At 36.2% G+C, this 22,386-nt stretch overlaps 1 long non-coding RNA gene across 1 annotated transcript; it reads left to right on the forward strand.

The window, feature by feature from the left end:
• The first annotated feature begins 6,619 nt into the window (after positions 1 to 6,619).
• On the forward strand, positions 6,620 to 8,057 carry LOC113328167. Its single transcript, XR_003349285.1, has 3 exons — positions 6,620 to 6,812; positions 7,597 to 7,708; positions 7,986 to 8,057. It is a non-coding gene; the product is annotated as an uncharacterized LOC113328167 (long non-coding RNA).
• The last annotated feature ends 14,329 nt before the right edge of the window (positions 8,058 to 22,386 follow it).

The raw sequence follows: 22,386 nt of genomic DNA on the forward strand, positions 1-22,386 counted from the left end.
AAAGTGGATCTAGATCAAGTATCTCAAACATTTTCTAACCGTAGGATCACCCATATAACTCCTTTGTGTGAAACCCTAAAAACTCATTGTAACCCTACAAATATTTTCAGTTCAGCCGCCTATAAGACAAATTTTTCTGTTCATCCAGTTATAACTTAGATCTCACATTTATCTGTCCAAAAAACATCTTTGTGAATAATGGATGATTTTTCAAGAATATGTTTCTCCGTAACTTTTGATCTTACTATTATTCTTACTGCTACAACTACTTTCTTAATCATTCCTATGAAACTTCCAAAAGATGAAGATGAAACCCTAATCTGGTTGATGATTCACTAGCAAAATGATATTTTCTCTCAAAACTCAAGTGTATCCTAGAACAACCATTGGGTAAATCTGTCTTGTGATGCATCTATAAATCCTGAAGAAATTGCTCCTAGCTATGGGAATCTTCGGTTGCACTTTTTAAAAGAAGGCTATTATTGGGGCGTCACATTCCATTAGAGGGGCTTCACCTAATAAGACAAAAATGGATCACCCACAAGTAATATCAAAAACCCCTTATCTCAAATAATTTTGTAATGACCAAACAACCCTTATGTAGTTAATTTTAATTTAATTAGATAATAATTAAATTAAGAAGATGAATTTTGTTAGATGGTACAGAAGGTTTAACACAAAGTGATGATGAATCTCAACCAATTGAAGAAATAAATCAACAAAGTGAAAAATCAATGGTTGAAAATCAACAGGTACACCTCTAAACTATCTCCCATGGGTTCAAGTTCACTCAAAACTAGCTTAAGTACGTAAAAAGTTTGAGATTTTTAGACTTTCATGGAAAATTACGATTGGGTTGAGCTTCGTTGCCAACCGTAATTCAATTTTACGTCTGGGTTTGGAAGAAATCCAAACCGTAACTGGTTTCCAATAGGACAAAACCTGAATTACGTCTAGGTTAGATTTGTCATCCAAACCCATCCATAAATAGTTTTTGCACGGGTATTTATTACTTGTTTTACGTCTAGGTTAGGTTAGCGTCTGAAAAAAACAATTCAAAAACCCAGAAGTGGGAGAATACGTCTGAAAAAAATTCACGAACCTAGATAGTATATTATGTCTGGAAAATTTATTTTGCGAACCTGGACGTAGGGGGTTACGTCTGGAAAAGTTACTTAGCGAACCTAGACGTAGAAGATTACGTCTGGTAAAGTTGCACCACGAACCTAGACGTAATCCAATTTGAAACTTTTTCCATAAAACATACAGGAAGAATTATGTACAGGTTGATCTTATAGAAATACGAACTGTAAAATTGAAATTACGTCTAGGTTTACAACATGAAAATTTAGTAAACTAACCTAGACGTAATACAACATGCAAACCTTATTTTACGGTTGGATTGAATTCAACATAGACGTAAGTTCTTCAATTTCAAATTTTACGATTAAAAACCTAGACCCGAACCCAGACGTAACACGAGCAAATGAATAACTGAAACTTACTCCGATTTCATTCAATCTAGCCTATTTTAAGCACAAAAAAGAGTAAACAAAGATGGGTTTGAACGATTATTACCTAACATACACCATGGGTTGTTGTTGTGGAGTTTGAAATTGTGATTCTTGAGATGCTTTGAGCAGAGGAAGAGAAAAAAGAGGAAGAGGAGCAGTTTTTTTTGTTGAATTAAAATAGAAAAGATTAGGTTTTTAAGTTTTTATTTTAGTTCAAGGGTAATCTAGAAATTTTGTTTTGGTATTAGGATAACTCATAACCACTTTTTTGGACACTAAGAATCCAAATGAAGCCCCTGTATTGGAGTGTGACACCTCAATAGTAGCCTTATTTTAAAAGATAGGAACGGAATATTTAGTCATGGAAACACGAGTAATTCAAGATGTCAATACTCTAGGATCTCAAGACACGGCTCTCCTTCGATTTTATCCAAAGTGAAGCTCAGCAACTACGAGTTCGAGATAATATATTCCGATTAATAAATTTGATGAAGAAGTAACGTCAAGATGTTTGCTGCAACTCTTTTTATAGAAATTTTTTATTTGGTTGATTCGTATGTTTGTTATCGGATTTCATCGTATATTGAAATTCTAATATATAGATTGAGACTACAATGATCTAATCTGTTTACATACATCAATCTTTCCATCTCTCAGAAATAATTACTAGCTCATTTTGAGAAGATTACAAATATCTTGGATCTCATTAGGCAGTACTGGGTACGACTGAAAAGATTTGGAATTTTAATGGAAATTCAATTGAAAGCTTGCTGCACATGAGTTCATGACCTGGTTTTCCCCTTGTAGATATTATTTTGTTTTTGAATAATTTGGTTTATGATCCTGACTCCTAAGATTATCGCTTTGAATTTTTTAATCAAGAGGCAGTGGATGGCTTAATTAGGATCCGAGTCGTAGAACATGTAGTTGATGCATTAGGATCGCTGACCGACCAATGACCGGTGTGACCGTTTGAAATATTTACTAAATTGCCCTCGTGAAGTAGTTAAATTACATTACATATCCAAAACATGTTTTAAACTTAACCGGCTCTTTTCAGAATTCTTCTCGAACACATGCCGCGCGTTGTCTTTTTTTTTTTGATCGAAAAAGGAGAAATCGAAAAGTTCCCCTTTTTCGATCAAAAAAAAAAACCGTGCGTTGTCTACAATTGAAAAATCCATACTCATCAGGACCCTAAGACTCATCTATTCTGAAGCCATTGCATTGAAGTACTATTTGCTGTGGTAAAAGAACAATATCAATCTCGCCTCTTTGAATTTTTCCTTGAGTATTCTATAACGACTATCATAGAGTTCTTGACATCAATGCAATATCATCAACAATAAAGTAGTATCCGGTTGAGGTGTAGATTTAAGCATGTGAAACTAGTTTTGTAATGATTTGCAAATTTCGAGTTTCATTGCTGCAACTAAACTAGTTCTCCAGTGATCCACGGTACAATTAATTAAAAAAACTTCAATACAAGTCAAACTCCATTGATGAGTTCTCATGCTAGATATGGACCTAGATTTGAAGTTCTACTAACTTAATTAACATCAATTAGAAAGAAGAAAAAGTTTTAGATGATGTTTGGGTTCCGGTTAGAACACGATAAACAGTTGATAGATCTTGATTTGAGGGGGAAATCCTCACATGATGATGTTGATCCAGATAATAGCCGTTGATATTGATGGGCTGGGATGCATGAATCGTTAGATGGGAAGAGTAATTATGCATCCTTGTTTCTTGACACTTAACGAAGCAGTCTGATGCTGCATTTTCTTTTGCACCAAGAGTCCAACTAGTGCATAATACCGAGGCTCCCAGAGTTCAATATTCCCTTGTATGTAGTATTTCTTTTTTTTTTGTTTGACTGTCGCTACAGTCCTGCTATGGAGGTAGAGCTTTGTTTGTGAGGCGTTTCCGGTGATGTGCAATTTTTGTAATCGACAAGCACAATTAGGATTCCGGCAAATCCTACGCTGACATCGAGATATCTCCAATCACCTACTATGTACTCTCCATTAGCATTAGGCTACAAAAGGCTGTTCATTTAAAAAAAAGTTTAACTCGGCAAATGTAAAGTTTTATAGAAAATAAGCTTAAAAGCTACAACCCAAAGGCCAAAAGAGATTGTTTAGTACAAACACCAAACAAAGTCTCCAGGCAAATGCAAATGACCCAAATAGCTACATGAAATGAAGTTTCAATACAACTCCCTAAAATAAGCCCATACGGCTCCCCAACACACGACAATGACTAAAAGTCATAGCCAACCCACAGCCCATTAGAAGGAAACCCTAATATTCCCTCAATCTCTATCAAACCCCTATTTTCAGAAAAACCACCACCACAACTTTGAGGACTGGCCGCCACCGCCGCCACCATATTTCTCCATCACCAAAAACTAAGAACTGTTTTGGCCTGATGAAAGCCTCCTCTTCTTCCCTTTGCAGATGTTATCCCTCCCAATTGAAAACTTCCCATCACTAGCCACCATTGACTATGTGATTGTCTTCAACTGGATCTGCAACAATAGAAAGCCATAGCAAGCAGTGTTACCAATAGCATCTATACCCCCAAATAACAACCACCATCGTCAACTCAAGAGTCGACAGCACCACTAAAAATTAGAGATGAAGATCAATTAAGACTTCCAAGACCACCCCACTGCACCAATAGCCAAGAATCGACCGGATATCTTCACGCTACCCATACCCCATGAAAAGAAACCTTAGTCCCCCACTGCAATGGCTCCGCCAATAAAACAGAAGAATTATCAACCAAGGACATCAGATCCAGCAGCTTGAAACATATCTAATGAGTAGCACCATCACCAATCGATCCAAAACGAGATGGAAAACGCAGTAGACTAGTACACCAACCACCACAGCCAGAACCCCAGACCTAGCTAAACTTTATTTATGTTTCTGTGCTTTTTATGAGGGAGTTCAACTTTATTTACGAGTTATCCTTTTGGTTGCCTGAGCTCTAGTCATTGAACGCAAAATGCTGCAATTAAAATTTTTACAGCCTGCATTTCCTATGATATTCATTGATGTGTTCCTCCAATCCAGGCGGCTAACTATCCAAATGCTAGAGCCGAGCTTCTAACCGCCATTTGTGTCCTGCCTCCTGAAGGTCAGGCGTTAAATCAAACTTCTTTCATTCTTAGGATGTGGCAAGGCATATCATCTATGACCATGTGGCTATATCCGGGCCACCTTCAGCTTGAATCAAAAATTACAAGACTCTACAAAAATATCATAATGGATGAAAATCTTTTAGATCAAATCTCAAACATTGTCCCATCCGTTCGATTTTCATTCTCTAGTCTTGATAACCCTAAAACATAAGGTATCCTATATTTATCTTCCGCCGCCTACACTGCACCTTTGTAAAACCAATTTTCTCATTAATTTTTCACTTCTTCTTCGGATCTAAATTCTCTCTTCGTGGATGATGGATTATTTTATAACATTTTATCTATCATTTATCTGAACTCTAATACAGTTTATGATTCCGCTGAAACTTCCAAAAGAAGAGGAAACAACTCTTAGCTTGTTTTTGGTAATTCAATCAAAAAAAGAGGAAACAACCATAAGAAATGCAGCCTCCGTCTCATGGCTAATCTATAAGGTACGACCTAGTTAGCGGTTTTTTTAGTTACAGACCGATCAGCAGCCTTGTAACTATCCGAGGCATATCAATTGACAATTGTAATGTTTTCCCTATACATTACGCAATCGTGCTACTTGACCAGCATGTTGACAGCTACTTGACAGCAAAATTTACGTGGCGGTGAGAGGTAAGTATTTTTTGTTTATGTTTTTTCTTTATTTAGAAACGGAAAAACGACGTAATTCATTAATTTTGAAGGCCATTAGATGTATCCGACGGTTCGGATGAAATATGTATCGATAGTTTCAAAGATCATCCCTATTTGTTCTCACTCAGACTTGTTCTTCTTGTCTCACACCTAATCGAACAGCGAGAGGAGAGAAGCGAAGTCGAAAACCTAATTCTAGCTCTGAGGCAAAAACCGCTCAATCCTATCCATCTTGACAATTGTAATGTTTTCCCTATACGTTACGCAATCGTGCTACTTGACCAGCTACTTGACAGCAAAACCTTGGTGGCGGTGAGAGGTAAGTATTTTTTGTTTATGTTTTTTCTTTATTTAAAAACGGAAAAATGACTTAATTCATTAATTCTTAAGGCCGTTAGATGTATCCGACGGCTCAGATGAAATATGTATCGATAGTTTCAAAGATCATCCCTATTTGTTCTCACTCAGACTTGTTCTTCTTGTCTCACACCTAATCGAACAGCGAGAGGAGAGAAGCGAAGTCGAAAACCTAATTCTAGCTCTGAGGCAAAAACCGCTCAATCCTATCCATCTTGACAATTGTAATGTTTTCCCTATACGTTACGCAATCGTGCTACTTGACCAGCTACTTGACAGCAAAACCTAGGTGGCGGTGAGAGGTAAGTATTTTTTGTTTATGTTTTTTCTTTATTTAAAAACGGAAAAATGACTTAATTCATTAATTCTTAAGGCCGTTAGATGTATCCGACGGCTCAGATGAAATATGTATCGATAGTTTCAAAGATCATCCCTATTTGTTCTCACTCAGACTTGTTCTTCTTGTCTCACACCTAATCGAACAGCGAGAGGAGAGAAGCGAAGTCGAAAACCTAATTCTAGCTCTGAGGCAAAAACCGCTCAATCCTATCCATCTTGACAATTGTAATGTTTTCCCTATACGTTACGCAATCATGCTACTTGACCAGCTACTTGACAGCAAAACCTAGGTGGCGGTGAGAGGTAAGTATCTTTTGTTTATGTTTTTCTTTATTTAAAAACGGAAAAATGACTTAACTCATTAATTCTTAAGGCCGTTAGATGTATCCGACGGCTCAGATGAAATATGTATCGATAGTTTCAAAGATCATCCCTATTTGTTCTCACTCAGACTTGTTCTTCTTGTCTCACACCTAATCGAACAGCGAGAGGAGAGAAGCGAAGTCGAAAACCTAATTCTAGCTCTGAGGAAAAAATCGCTCAATCCTATCCATCTTGATTTCAGTATCTTCGAGTATTGATCCGATGATTTAATTCTAGTTTTATGTTTTAGATCTAATAATTATAATATTTCTGTTTACCATTCAGTTAGTAGATTTCATCAATCCGACAGACTTCAGCGGCTAAACTTATATATTAATCAAGAAGGAACCTACTGGTTAGGCAAGAAATCCAACGAAGTTATTGATTTAGTTGGAGATGACATTACAGTAAGTCTCCTTTCCCGTTTCACTATAGTTTTCATTCTCTATCTTTATCCTAATTTTGTTTATGAGAATTCCATTTCTCAAATCGTTTTATATGAGATTTGATAGTAGAATTATTAGTCTCTTCTTGATTAAGATTTGTTATTTCTTAGGACACTTGTTAACCAGATTAGATGTATGAGATCTTAAATTAGAAGCATACAGGTTAATTTTTGAAGAGTAGTAATAATGGATGAGATTTGAAAGCATATAGGCTAAATGACACCACGAGAATTGGCTTTGAATGTTGATTGATGAGATAAGAAGAATTTTGACCTTTACTGCACCAAAAGAGTCAGCTTTTAAGGAAATAATAGACACTTGATGTGTAAATATCCATAAACAAATTGCAATTTTGGTTTAAACCATTAATTTTCTCCCCTTTATGAATTCAGTGAAGAGATACTAAATTCTATCTAAAAGAATTGAACTCTGAGAACTTAATAAAAAAATTCTTGATGGAAAGAAGAAGCAAACACATCATTAGTCTGCTATGATGTTTCTTGTCTTGTCTGAACATTTACAAATTCTTATCTGCCTGGTTATGTTCCAATGTTCTTGATATTTATTCACTAGTTGAAGTTATTTATGCGTGTTTTGTAGTTTCTTCTTAGTTGAACGCAATCATTTTGTTTGATGGAGTAGTTCATATGTAAATTGTTACATTGAATGATAATCCATAGGGTGAAAAGCCTCAACATCTGACTGGGGCCCAGATAGTAGCTAACCAGTTCCGTCTTGGTTCCAGCCTTTCGCAGGGTGTTGGTTCACTAAATGTTGCTTTCAATTCTCGATCCATGTACCGAAGGCGTTTGTTTATGGAAACACTGACAGGGTATTCCAACCCAGATTTATATTTGGTAAGCTCTTGTGCATCACCTGTCTTTGTACAAGAACCAACTGACAAAGGATTAACCAGTTTTGCATGTTAATTTTCTTATTCGAGGTGTCTCGGCTACTGTCTTGAAAACTCTGTAAAGCTAATGTAACCTAAGAACGTATTGTCCAGATTGGCTAGTGTTTTGTTAATTTGAAATTGTAACCTGACAACTCGCTACTCGCATATTCTGTAAATGTATGGGTCTATAAATGTATTCCTTCTTTGATGAAATGAATTTTATTTATAAATTATGGCAGATCACACTGTGTGGAAGGATTATGTCGACTGCACAAATACTCTTCATCTTGCTCCCCACTTGATGGTACTGCAGACTATATAGACCTACTGCAAAATGTATGGTACTCTAGCAGACCGGAATGTATGTTGTACATACATGGATTAAGTATATTAACTGTGACGGATTTATGGTGCAGGAATAGAGATTTAAAATAATGCCACACACATAATGTTAGCAACAAAAGATCCATATATTTTTTCCGTTAAAGCAATGCACTACTGAAGTTGCCTAAATGTTTGCTTCATAGATATCCTTGCAATTGGAAAATAAAACACAGTGAAATGTAAGGAAATACTCCTCACAAATAAAGAAACATACACATAATGAACCTAAAACCAAATGAAAAATACACAAAATACTCTTCCACATGGAATATATCTCTGCCTTTAGATAAATTCCTCGCTGGAAGGTCTCTGCGAGGAAGTAGGAGTGAAAGCTCGACTTGATTCATGTAAGTGACGATCTCCATATGCTGCTCCAAAATTATGGATTCCTCCATAGTACTGCCATGGTGCGATTCCAGGGGTCTACGCATGCTACTACAGAACAAATGATATTATTTGGATTTAAATTTCCTTAACATCTCGAATGCTGCAAAAGTTTATTTACCATTAATTGTTCTAGAAAGGAATTTGGTTCCGCATTCTCGAATTGACCATATGTTGTCCTCATATTTGGCTTTACAAAAATTAAAAAAACATAATGGTTAGAGGGGAGACTAAAAGGAAAAAGAAAATAATAACAAATTGAAGCACAACAGTGAGGTGAATTCCAACTACTCACACAAGCAGGGTTGATAAATGGTGCTTCGGCAGGAACAGGCATGTACATTCCAACAGTAGAAAAGCTAGAAGTATTGTTGCTCACTTGAGGGGCATTCATATATCCATGAGTTCCCCGACCTCGACCTCGAGTCCCCGTAACTCGAGTTCCCCGACCTCGACCTCGGCCACGAGTACCTCGACCGCGAGTAGCTTCTGTAAGTTGCTGATGTGAAATATCATGAGGATTTGATGGTGTTCGAGTTGCAACACTCTCCTGGGTCACATACATATCATTTAAGCTGGGGTCAGGAAGCTCTGTGATGATATCCTGTAACAAATCAAATAAAGCAAAGTTTTGTAGTTCAACCTCACACTAATATAATGGGATGTTTCTATTAGTTCCAAAATTTGGTTTAGAGTTGTATTTTTAAATGAATTTGCAAGAAACATAACACAAATTTATATCTTAGGGGGTTCTGAGAGTAGAGACGTTAGATAAATATTTCAAACAATACTATACTAATATTTTAACAATGAAAGATGTGTTCCATTAGTAGGGAACATAAAAACTAACCTGGCTAGGCTTTGTAGAAGACTTTGTTTTGGTCCTTTTCCAAGATCTCTTGGCTTTGAGTCTTTTAGCTCTCTTTCTTCCTCTTTATTTGTAACTACCAAACTTTTCAGGAATTTTTTTCATTATGTGCCACAGACACCATCTGTGCCTAGCTTATGGAAAAACAATTTCAACCGCATTCTTCATGGCTTGACACTGATCAGTTATAATTGCTCTCAGAGCACATCCAGACATGCACTTTAGCCACTTCTTAAATAGCCATACAAATATTTTTGTAGTTTCATTACAAAGCAACCCACATCCAAGCAATATTGATTGTCCATGGTGATTAACCCCGACAAAAGGAGTGAAAGGCATCTCATAATCGTTTGTCATGTAAGTGGCATCAAAACTAATAACCTCGCCAAATTCTTTATACGCTTCTCTACTCCAACCATAAGCCCAAAATACGTTTCTCAATTGATTTTCATCATCGTAGTCAACTTAGAAATAAAACCCACTATTCTCTTTTACCTTCTTGGAAAAATATTTCATCAAAGCAGTTGCATCCCCTTCACCAAGTCATAGTCGGCGTATTTCTTCAAGAGCATTTCTACAATCTTTTTCACTGCAATCAACTTTATCATATCCACCATACTGATTCACCACAGAGCGGAAAGTCTTTTCCATTGGAATTCCTGATTGGTCATTAAGGTCGATGGTACGTAATAAATGTGGTTCAACTTTCCGATGTTGTCGATAATGCCGAGACAGACTTGGATCATACGTATGATTGTGATGAAGCTTAAGTTGACTAATCTCCCATTTGTCTTCATCATCCAATCTTGCAGTAACGTAAGCCTTACAATCACAACGATTGCTCTTGCGAGGTTTGGCTATATTTTTAATCTTGTTAACATGATTTCCTGCTCGGTTACAAACATACATCACACTTCTTATGATTCCTTTGTTTCTACGATTAGTTCTTTTTCTAACTGCAAATCCTTCACGTTTTGCATATGGTTTATAAACACGGAACAAATCATCATGTGTTTCAAACTTTTTTCCAATGTACCATTCATCCTCATCGGTATTTTGAGTCTTTTCACCCGCTTCCTTCTCAGTATCATCTAAACTGACCACCGCCATCTACACTTAAAATCAGATTAGATGTATCATAAAAATGATATAAGTTTACGATATAAACACTTTTGTGAATGATAAACATATGAATCATATGAGCCATAATTATAAAATTATCAAAATTCCTGATCAGAATGCTTACCCAAATCTAACAGAAGAGAAACAACAACTATAAACACTTTATAAAATACGATTTGTATCAAACCTTAAACAGTCAAGATGATTTTGGCATTAAAAAAATCTTATACAATAAACATAGAGGTGGGTTTTTAAGTTTACCTTGTTAGTAAGTTTGAGATAAAATGGTAGTGATCTCTGGAACTACCATCACATAACTTTTTTCTATTGGAAGATTCGAAGAGAACCCTAGATTTGATCGCAGGATACCCAGAATTGTTTTAGGAAGACGAAAAAAACCCTAAGGATTTGTTTTGGGAAGAAAAAAAGAAACTGAATAGGAAACGTCGGACTTCCTTTTTGTTCCCGCTGCCAAGTTTCTAAAGTATTTGGTTTCAATCTGAACCGTCGGGTACATCCAACGGTTTAAAGAATTAAAGAATTAACTCGTTTTTTTTTTTTAAAGAAGAATTAGATAAATAAAAAAAGCTACTTACCTCTCACTGCCACATCAGTTTTGCTGTCAAGTAGCTGTCCACTTGTTGTTCAAATAGCAAAATCGATACATTACGGCTCAATCCAAAATGGAATTTAAGGTAATTCCCTATAGGCCCATAGGACATGGTCTAAAGCGAAAACCCTTCGGCTTGGACAAATGCGGGACAAATAATCCATACCCTAAATCTAAAAATGGACATATGCGATTCATTTTCATGGTGCCTCATCACGTCTCACAATTATCCCGCCACAAATGTCCTAGGTCAGGTCTAAAATGACCTTCATCATAATGGATACCTCTACATTAAATCTCCAACATTCTCTGTCCGTTGGATGAAACTCCTGATAACCCTAAAACATAAGGTATCCTATAGTATTTATCTTCCACCGTCTACGTATCAGCTTTGCAAAATCAATTTTCATCTTTTTCTTTTCAGATCTGAAAATTTTGAGTCCAAATTCTTTATGTGTCGACGATGGATTCTTTAATAAAATCGTTATCTCTCATCGATCTGATCACCACTATCACTCTCCTCATCATTCCACTTAAGCTCCTAGAAGAAGAAAATGAAACAGATTTTATCTTGTTGTTGATGATTCAATTCACTAGCACAATGATATCTCCTCTCAAAACTAAGTTTTCCTCCTCCATTTCTGTGCTGCTAATACAGTTTTGGCTTCTGCTGTTCCGGGTAAGTACTTTTTTTTTCTTTCTAATTTATGCTTTTTAGTTTTGATTACTTGTCAGTTGTTTGATTTTAGGCTCATAATTTAGTTTTTTATGCAGAAAAATGGACAATAGCCTAACCCGCTTAGTGTATTCTATTTCCACTTAAGTCTACAGTGTAGGAGTAAATTAATACCTGATCAACTGGATCTGGTAACGATTGGTATCTTAACTCTCCTTTCCTGTACTAGTGAAAGGTGATTTGTTCAACTTTGTAATACCTGATCAATTGGATCTGGTAAACTCTTTATGTCTCTGATTATATATTCATTTTGATCCTTTGGAATTTTACTGCAATTACTTTTTTCTATTTATTCAATTGTTTGATTTTAGAGTTGGTTCAAATATTGGTAGTGCCTATGCCCTTTATTGATAAAATGATCTGTTGATCTGGACTACAATTTTAAGATCTTGAGAATAAAGTTAGGTTGTTATGTGATATCTCTTTAATTTTTGACATGGGGGTTTTGATTATTTGTATTGGGATCTAATATGCTTAATTTCGTAATTGTTCAAGATTGTTGTGCCTCAATACCTTAAGATTTAGGAAATATGGTAGTTTGTATACCTAGATCAAGAATCTATCATTTATTTCTCTCATTTCTTTCCTTTAGCATCATTGTTTTGTAACTCAATGCCTAACAGTAACATGAATCATTTGAATTGCAGAACGACGAAATTATGCTCAAGAAACTTTCGGGCAGGATGTAGTATGAAGAAGGAACATGAGAATACATGATGGAGCATTTTGTATGGAACCCTGAGCAATTTTTCAAACCTCTGCAGCAGTTTTTCATCTCTCTGTGTGCAAAATTTTGACTGAGAAATGGAACTCAACTCGATGCAGTTACATGTGGGATGGTGAAATGGAACTGCAGTCCAAAAGTTATCTCCTACTTACAAATTTATAGATTTGCAAACAACTTTAATCAAAGGAGAAATACTTGAGTGATGTGTGTATGGCACTCTCAGTTAGAGCAGCGAATCCTAATTGTTGCTTGCAGTATCAGATTGAGAAATTAAAACAAGGAGAACAATGAATTTATCTTGTGGAACAACTCAAGTTTCTTTTCCTTTGCGTATTACCATGTGAAGAAATGGGAAGCGACCATAGCAATGGGAACTAAATTTTCCATTTCAACTTAAAAATTTAACCAAATGTTTAAAATTCCCGGGGTTAAAATCATCTTCAAATCTTAATTACTGAAGGAGAGACTGGAGAGCAGCACATACCCGAACCGCACTTCAAAATCATCTTCAAATCTTGTGCAATTTTAAATTTTTAAGGACACACATTCTCTACCGGAACCTCACTTCAAAAGTTCCTTCAAATTCATCTTCAAATCTATTTAGGACGTGGTAAGACATGTAAACATAGTAGTGGTAGTGATGAATACGATAAAAACTCATCATGTATATACATTACCACATGAAACATTAATTACTCAATGGCTGTTGATTGAGTAAAGATCATTATTGGCCATTAATCAAAACATGACTACATGGCCATTAATCACCCATATAACTCCCTTTATGAAACCTTAAAAGCTCAAGGTAACCCTACAAATATCTTGGGTTCGGCCGCCTACAAGACAAACTTTCTTGTTCATCTATAACTTAGATGTCAGAATTGTTCTGCCTCAAAAAAAAGAAATTCTTCTTTGTCAATGGTGGATGATTTTTCAAGAAAATGTTTCTCTCTAACTAGTAATCTTAACACTACTATTCTTACTGCTGTTACTCTTGTACTTATCATTCCTATGAAACTTCCAGGAGATGAAGATGAATCTCTAATCTTGTTGCTCATGATTCACTAGCACAGTGATATTTCCTCTTAAAACTCAAGTGTATCTTATAATCTTCCGCTGGTAAGTCTGTCTTTTTCTTCTAGAATAAATCCTGAAGAAATGGCTCCAGCTATTGCTTAACAGATTAGGGGTATTGATAACAGATGGAACCGGTGTATATGATCTCCTTGAATTTTACTCAGAGAGAAGAACAGCAGCTGCAAGATCCACAAGCTTATATAACAAGATATCAATTTCATGGACAAGTAGATGTAGATGCTTGCTACTACTCATTATTCATCTTCAATGTTTGAGAAAAAAATTTATTTGTACGTTTGTCATCAGATTTCATCATAAATTCAAATTTCCATAGATTGATGATATAGCGATCTGTTTAAATACTGAAGAGTATGGTGTTTGTCTTTCCTCCTTGACGAAACAAGTCTAAGATATATCAGGAATCATTTGAATTGCAGAACATTGAGTGATGACGCCACACCCAAGAAACTTCCGGATGGCAGGACCAAGGAGCATGTGTAGGGATTGATGGGGTGGAACCCTGAGCAATCTTTCAAACCTCTGCAGCAATTTTTAGACCACGGCGGGGTTATTGATCCTAACTCTCGAGACTATCTTCCCCATTGAAGGCCTTACAGATAAAACTCTCACGTTAAAATGGCTGCCATAGTGCCATGTATATATTGTAAGGACAATGTACAAATTTGAAGGACAGGACAAGGTTTATAGCGAAAAGTACTTGGGGTGGGGTGGGGTGAATAACCCAGACACCTAAATCTAAGTTGTGCCACATGACGTCCCACAATTATCCTAGGTCAGGTCTAAGATGAAAATTTTAACATTGACTAGTTTTCAACTAAATAAATGATATTTCAGGGCCATTTTTCAAACCTTCAGCTTGAACCGCACTACAATCAAGCAAGTTTCTACAAAAATATCATAATGGATATCTCTAGATCAAATCTGGAACCTTCTCCGTCCGTTAGATTAAACTCCTGATAACCCTAAAACATAAGGTATCCTACTATATTTATCTTCCGCCTCCTATATATTACACCTTTGTAAAACCCAATTTTCCCATTCATTTTTCTCTCCTTTAGATCTCGAAATTTTTGTGTTCATATTCTTTCTGTGGACGATGGATTCTTCAATAACATCATTATCTCTCCCTGATCTGAACTCTATTCCTTCTATTACTCTGCTCATCTTTCCACTAAAACTCCCCGAAGAAGAAGATGAAACCAATTTTATCTTGTTGTTGATGATTTAATTCCCTAACACAATGATTTCTCCTCCCAAAAATGGATCACACTATAGCCAGCTCTTTCTATTCCACTCCCCCGCTTCACGACTCTCCTTTCCCTTACTAGTGTTGAAGTGTTGTGTTTGTGGATAAGACACTTTGATCACCCGGATCTGGTAAATTTTTTCATTTCTTTGATTTATTTTCATGTTTTGTTTTCTTTGGGGTTTTTAATTAGTGTAATTAAATTTTTCCATTTAAAAAATTGATTGATTCTAGAGTTTATTCAAATATAGGCAGTGCCTATGGGTTTTATTGATTTAAAGATCTTGATATTTTTGTGAATCAAGATCATGGGGATCTAATATGCTCTTTGTAAATCAAGATTGTATGCATCTATAGCTTGAGATTTCTGAAACAATGTCTCTGGTTTCTTTCTTTCAGCATCATTGTTTTATATAATTCAACAATGCCTAACAGTATCAGGAATCATTTGACTTTCAGAACGACGACATTACACTCAAGAAACTCTCTGCAGGACATAGTATGAAGAAGGAATGTGAGAATAAATGATGGAGCGATTTTTCAAGCCTCTTTAGCAATTCTTAAGCTCTCTTCTGTGTGCGAAATTCTGACTGAGAAATGGAATTCAACTAAAAGTCGTTACATGAAGGATGGTGGAATGGAACATCAGTCCAAAGTGATCTCTTACATACAATGTATAGATTTGCAAACAACTTAAATCGCAGGAACAATACTTTCAGTTACGTATTATTATGCAGTGGCACCTAGGTTTTTATTTGTGTTCCTCTTGTTTTTAACAAATGTAATCTGAAATGATGGTATGGCATTCTCGGTTCTGTATCATTTTTGAATTCTTTCTTTTCACTTAGTTAGACATCTTCTATGTGTTCAATTTCGATTGTTAATCTTTAGGTGGTAATGAGATAACCGAGGTATCTTAGCTTGTGATATTGCTCATAGCTATAATATAAAACTTCCAAGTGTTCCATTTCCTTTGGGCAGGTGATAAGTTCGAATGCATGGGTTTGTCCGAGGTACCTTATGAGTGCAAACTCTCATACGAACAAAATTCAAAAAATCTATTTCAGATTGAGGAATTAGTATTACATTATCCTACGTTCAGTAGAAGCCTGTGCATTATTGGCTGAAATCCTGTGGTTTTATTCTTCAAGAACGTACATTAGCACTCCATTACCCATAATATATATATCTTCCACTTTCACCATAATGTAAACAAAAGAACCTGAGTTCTCTCAATAGAACCGTTTTTTGGGGACCAACCTTTTTTTTGGGGGGACCATTGTTTCATAAGCCCCCCTACCCTACAATGTTAAGGGATGTCCTAAAAATCCTGAGATTACTAATTTTCCCCTTACCCTAATTAAAATTAACCCTAACCTAATAACTGCATTTAAGTTAATCTAAAACAAAAACAACTTAACCCTAACCTAAACCTAGCCGCACAACAACAAAAAAAAAAACTTAGCCGCACAAAAAACTGTTCTCCCTCTTGTTCTTCTCTTCTTCCCCATTTCAACAACGTTTTCATCGATTAATCGTCGATTCATAAAAATTTCATCGCCGATTAATCAATCAAGTATAAGAATGGTTCTTCGAAAGCAAACCAAAAGACTCCCAGGAACAGGTCCCCCATTAGGACATCTAGCAAATCACAAAGAACTTCAAATTGAGGAAGAAGTGGAACCGGAAGTTAGAGGCATCATCGAGTATCAAAGACGCAAGCCGAAGCCTGATTCTGCCATTGGACCAATCCGCACGTATTTTCCAACAAACCCATAACTTTTAATTTGATTTTGATTGCTTCAATTGAATAGAAATCATCGAAATAGGGTTTAAATGGAAGTTACAGTGCCTTGTTCGGTTAGGACGAATTTCTAAAAGACCCTAGTTTGTTAACCGGACTTCCTGAAAGGAAGAACACAAAGAACAGTTCGGTTCCAAGAAATTCATAATTAGGTTACTGAACTCATAGTTAGGTTGCTTCGCAAAAATTGTTAAAACTGTTTTGCAATAACCGAACTTCACCTTTATTACTCAAATTTTATTTTTTGAAACTTTGTAACCGAACTATGATTTTTTGCCCACTATGTTGAGTTAAGATTTAACCTAACTTTGTCCATTGGGTTCGGTGGGTTCGTAAAGAAAGTTAAAACTAGTAAGTAACCGAACTCTACCCCTAATACAAAAAAAAAAAATTGACAAACCGAACTCTTTACTAATTGCAAACTTCTGGAGTTCGGTTTGTTCGCAAAAAACCTTGACAACTGAATTCTTTACTAATTGCATATATGTGGAGTTCGTTTTGTTCTCCAAAAAACTGGACTAACCGAACTCTTTCCCTGGAACACAAATTTTCTTTTTAGAGTTGGCCTATTTTCGTGAACTGTTGCTACTAACCAAACCTTACTACGAGAACCCTTATGTTGCGTCTGATTTAGTCAATCATTTATCGGTTAAGCTAATATCTTTTGTTTTCTTGATTAGTGGGAAAGGCAAAAAAATCCAACCAAGGATTAGTGGAAGATATGAGAACTCCCACGCCTCGAGGCAGAGTACACTTAGGTGCCGATAAGCGTGGAACCCAAAATGCCAAGTCTGGAGGTGGGTAATTACCGGGTATTATCATCCAATATGGTGTCAATACAGATAATATTGACAATATAATCCAACAAGTTAATGAAGAGATCGTAGAAGAGAGGGGCAGTCAAGAACATAATCAAGGTGGAGAAGGTGAACCAGCTGAAGAAGGAGGAAATGAGGGTGACAATGATGACGGTGAAAAAGATGAGGAAGATGGAGATAAGGATGGAGATAATGAAGATGACTAATCAGAGGAGGACTCGGATAAAGAGAAGAGGAACAAGTATAAATAGTGGCAAAAAAAACTAGAAAGACGCCTAAAAAGCCTTGTGCTAGATATGCATACATTCCTGATGACGATTTGTGTTTGGAAGCCAACTTATGGTACGCCAAGAGATGGAGGGGCGGTATTGATTGGATACCAAAACTCATGGGCTTCCAAGATCTTTGTGACAAAAGTATTGAATCTTAACCATCAAGATTTCTCAGTCATTTTATTATATTTTGACATATATTATATTTTTCTATATATATTAGTATATAAGATATGATGTTGTTTTTATAGGATCATAATACTGTTGTTGGTGTTTTGAAACGTCAAAAGAACAAGATATAAAGTATAGAGAATGAGTGTGAATATATTTGTTGCTTTAAGGTCAATGCGGTTGTATCCGGAAAATGAACAAGTCCAAAAGAACAACATCATATTTTTAATTTTTGTAAGCCAAATGAGTGTGAATATATTTGGTAAGAGTTTGTGTACAAGATTTTTCCTTGAGTTTCTCCATTATTTTCTTCATCAAGGATTCTCTCTTCATATGCTTTCAATCTTCCAATTATATCTTCATAGCTTCTCTCGAACAAGTCTTAGATTTAAAGAAGACTAGCTATGAAGATATAATTTGAAGATTGAAAGCATATGAAGAGAGAATCCTTGATGAAGAAAACAATGGAGAAACTCAAGAAAAACTCTTGTACACAAACTCTTACCAACAAAACTCTGCGACAAGAGGAAGAGGTCGTGGAAGAGGTGGTAGAGTAAACAGAGGCCGAGGAAGGGGAGGAAGGTTTAACTCACAAGATAGAACAACAAGTCAGAATGATCAAAACCAAGGGAAAGAAAAGAAGGATAGATCAAACATTATTTGTTACAATGTGATAAACCAGGACACTTCTCCTCTGTATGCCCTGAAAGAATACAAAAGATGGAAGAAGCAAACAAGAATGAAACAAGGGAAAGATACAACTCTTTTCATGCACGAAGTTGTATTCTTAAACGAAGGGAAACTAATACCAAAATACGAATCAAAGGATGGAAAGAAGGAATCTGGTATTTAGATAATGGAGCCAGCAATCACATGACTGGTAAGAGACACTACTTTTCTGAACTCAATGAGAAAATCAAAGGACAAGTGAAGTTTGGGGATGGATCTTCTGTAGAAATTGAAGGGAAAGGAATTCTATTTCAGAGCAAGACCGGAGAACAGAAGCTTGTCACAAACATCTACTTCATCCCAAACTTACAAAGCAACATTCTAAGTTTAGGACAAGCTACAGAAGTTGGATGTGATGTTAGAATGCGACAAGATTATCTAACAGTTCATGACCCAAGTGGAAGACTTTTAGTTAGAGTCTCACGCTCACAGAATAGACTCTACAAGATAAGTCTCATGATTGGAAGGCCATTGTGTCTGAATATGAGACTGGAAGATCAGACATGGAAGTGGCACGCAAGGTTAGGACACATAAGTTTCAGAACCTTAAAAACTATGTCTCAGAACAAGATGGTTCGAGGGCTACCACAACAAAACAGTGGTGGAGAGGAGAAACAGGACTCTAATGGAGATGACAAGAAGTTCTTTAAAGGCTATGCAGGTACCTAATTATCTATGGGGAAAGCTGTACGACACTCCACATACCTAATAAACAGGATACCTACGAAAGCTCTGAAAGACATGACTCCATATGAAAGTTTGCGAAAGAGAAAACCAAACATAGATCATTTAAGAGTGTTTGGTTGCAAAGCATACGCAAAAGTTGATTCTGCAACTCTTAAGAAACTGGATGATCGATCTCAGACTCTTGTGCATCTAGGAATTGAGCCTGGATCCAAAGCTTACAGATTATTCAATCCAACAACGAAAAGAGTAATAGTGAGTCGAGATGTGGTATTCGATGAAAAAGCAAACTGGAACTGGAAAGAAACTAATGATGGACCAAGTAGGGATCCAGGAATGTTTCACATGAGATGGGGTCAAGTAATTGATGAAGGCGAAGGACCCATAATCATCAATACCAATGGAAACAATGATGTTAATCAAGAAGAAAGAGAATAATGAAAACACTGAGAATAACGAAGAAGTAGAAGAAGAAAAGAAGAAGAAGAGATCGATGAAATAACTCAACCCATTCCACTGCGAAAATCAACAAGACAGATACAAAAGCCACAGTATCTGGAGGATTATTCTTCAAGCTGCAGAAGAATGTGAGATTATGCTACTTTCTGTTAATGATGAACCAAGGAATTTTCAGGAAGCAAAGGTCTCGACTAAATGGACACAAGCATGTAGAGAAAAATTATTTCAATCAACAGAAACAAGACTTGGTTTCTAGTTGATAAGCCAGGTGGGGTAAAAGTGATTGGCTTAAGTGGATCTTCAAGGTTAAAAAAAAATGTGATGGACTATTAACAAATATAAGGCAAGACTTGTAGCTAAGGGATACGTTCAAGAATCAGGCATAGACTTTGATGAAGTTTTCGCACCAGTTGCTAGACTAGAGACAATTCGTCTCTTAATAGCAGAAGGCATCAAACTCATGGGAAATTCACCACTTAGACGTTAAGACGCATTCTTACATGGTGAATTGAGAGATGTGTATGTTGAACAACCAGAAGGTTTTGAAGTAAAAGGACAAGAGCATAAGGTTTATAAGTTATCAAAAGCTCTATATGGTCTAAGACAAGCTCCTCGAGCCTGGAATACAAAGTTAGATCAAATCTTAAGAGAAATCAGATTTGTTAAGTGCTCTAAAGAAACATCAGTATACAGAAGAGAGAAAAGGGAACGCTTCTTGTGATTGCAGTCTATGTAGATGATCTATTTTTGACTGGCAACTCCCTTAAGGTGATCAATGAGTTCAAGAGAGAAATGTCATCAAAGTTTGAGATGTCAGACCTCGGAAAACTCACTTATTACCTTGGCATAGAAGTCCATCAAGGAGTAGATGGGATTCAGATTAAACAAGAAGCTTATGCAAGGAGAATTCTGAAAGAAGCAGGACTTGAAACTTGTAATCCAACTAAGATACCAATGGAGTTTGGACTTAAAGTTTCAAAGGCACAAGAAGAAGCAGATTGATCAACGAGTTATAGAAGAAATGTTGGATGCCTAATACTTATTACACACAAGACCAGATTGGCTTTCTCTGTGGGAGTAGCAAGCCGTTATATGCAGAGTCCACGCAAGTCTCATGGTGATGTAATAAAGCAGATATTGAGATATCTAAGAGGAACAATCAGCTGTGGATTGAAGTATGGTCGAGGAGGATCAAAAGGAATTGTTGGGTATAGTGACAGCAGTCATAATATTGACCAAGATGATGGAAAAGGTACAACTGGTCATATATTTTATCTAGGAAGCACCTATTACATGGTGTTCACAGAAGCAAGACACTGTAGCCTCTCATCCTGTGAAGCTGAGTTTATGGCCGCAACAGAAGCATAAACAATCAATATGGCTTCAAGAACTGTTGGGTGAAATCAAAGGAAGAGAACCTGAAAAGTTCTCATCAAGATTGATAATAAGTCTGCAATTGCACTCACTAAAAATCCAGTGTTTCATGGGAAGACGAAAACATTCACAAAAGGTATCATTTCATACGAGAATGTATCGAGAAGGAGATCATCAACGTTGAACACATACCAGGAACTGAGCAGAAAGCAGATATATTGACAAAGGCATTAGCTCGGATCAAGTTTGAAGAAATGAGAAATTGATAGGAGTACAAGATTTCACAAGTTGAAGCTTAAGGGGAGAATGTTGGATTAACTTCAACATAGAAGTCACTAACAAGCTGGTTAGGACAAGATTAAGAAATTGATGTAATCCTAACGGAATTAGAAGTCATCTAGTTCTAAGAAAAGGAAAGACATGTAATAAGGTAATAGGACTAGGAAAAGGAATTCATAGTTCTATATATATATATATGATCACCAAAGTTGTGGTTGATCATATGAGAAAGATTAGAGCTTGCGTTTAGTTTTGAGAGATTTTCTAAACATCAATAAAGAGAGTTGTCTTTATATAAGCTAAGTTTCATCTTGCAGTTTCCACTAGAGACTGGTGAGATTAGGAGCAGATATCATTATAATTTTAGGCTTATAGATTTGATATCCATAATAACTAGTACAAAGACTATAAGTATGAGTGTATGCAAACTTCTTCAGACCGAGAGACTCAAGGGTAACATTCTTCTGATCATTAGTTTGTATATCACAATTAACTATTTTCAATGTTTCGAGAAGTGGACAACTTGAAAACAGTCGTGTAGATAATTCTCCATCAGATATTTTAATTCGACCAAGACACATACATTCAAGCTGCGGTAAACTCATTGATTTGGGGAGAAGAATATGTAAATATCCACTACGAGACCATAGTGTCAACTTTTTCAGTGATTTGCAGTTAAGTAATTTTGGAGGAATCTTATATGTAGGGTTAGTAATATAGACTTGACCAAGTTCTAGTGTTAGTTCGTGAAGGTTACCCCTAACCGCAAAATCGATCCATTTGGAAACATTCGTCGTGACATCTGCATTCAGGTAATTCCATGCCAGCCTAAACCGTTGGATGTTACAGTGATAGCGGAGCATGAATATTCTATC

This window comes from Papaver somniferum, unplaced genomic scaffold (genome assembly GCF_003573695.1).
Source record: "Papaver somniferum cultivar HN1 unplaced genomic scaffold, ASM357369v1 unplaced-scaffold_107, whole genome shotgun sequence".
Lineage (NCBI taxonomy): Eukaryota > Viridiplantae > Streptophyta > Magnoliopsida > Ranunculales > Papaveraceae > Papaver > Papaver somniferum.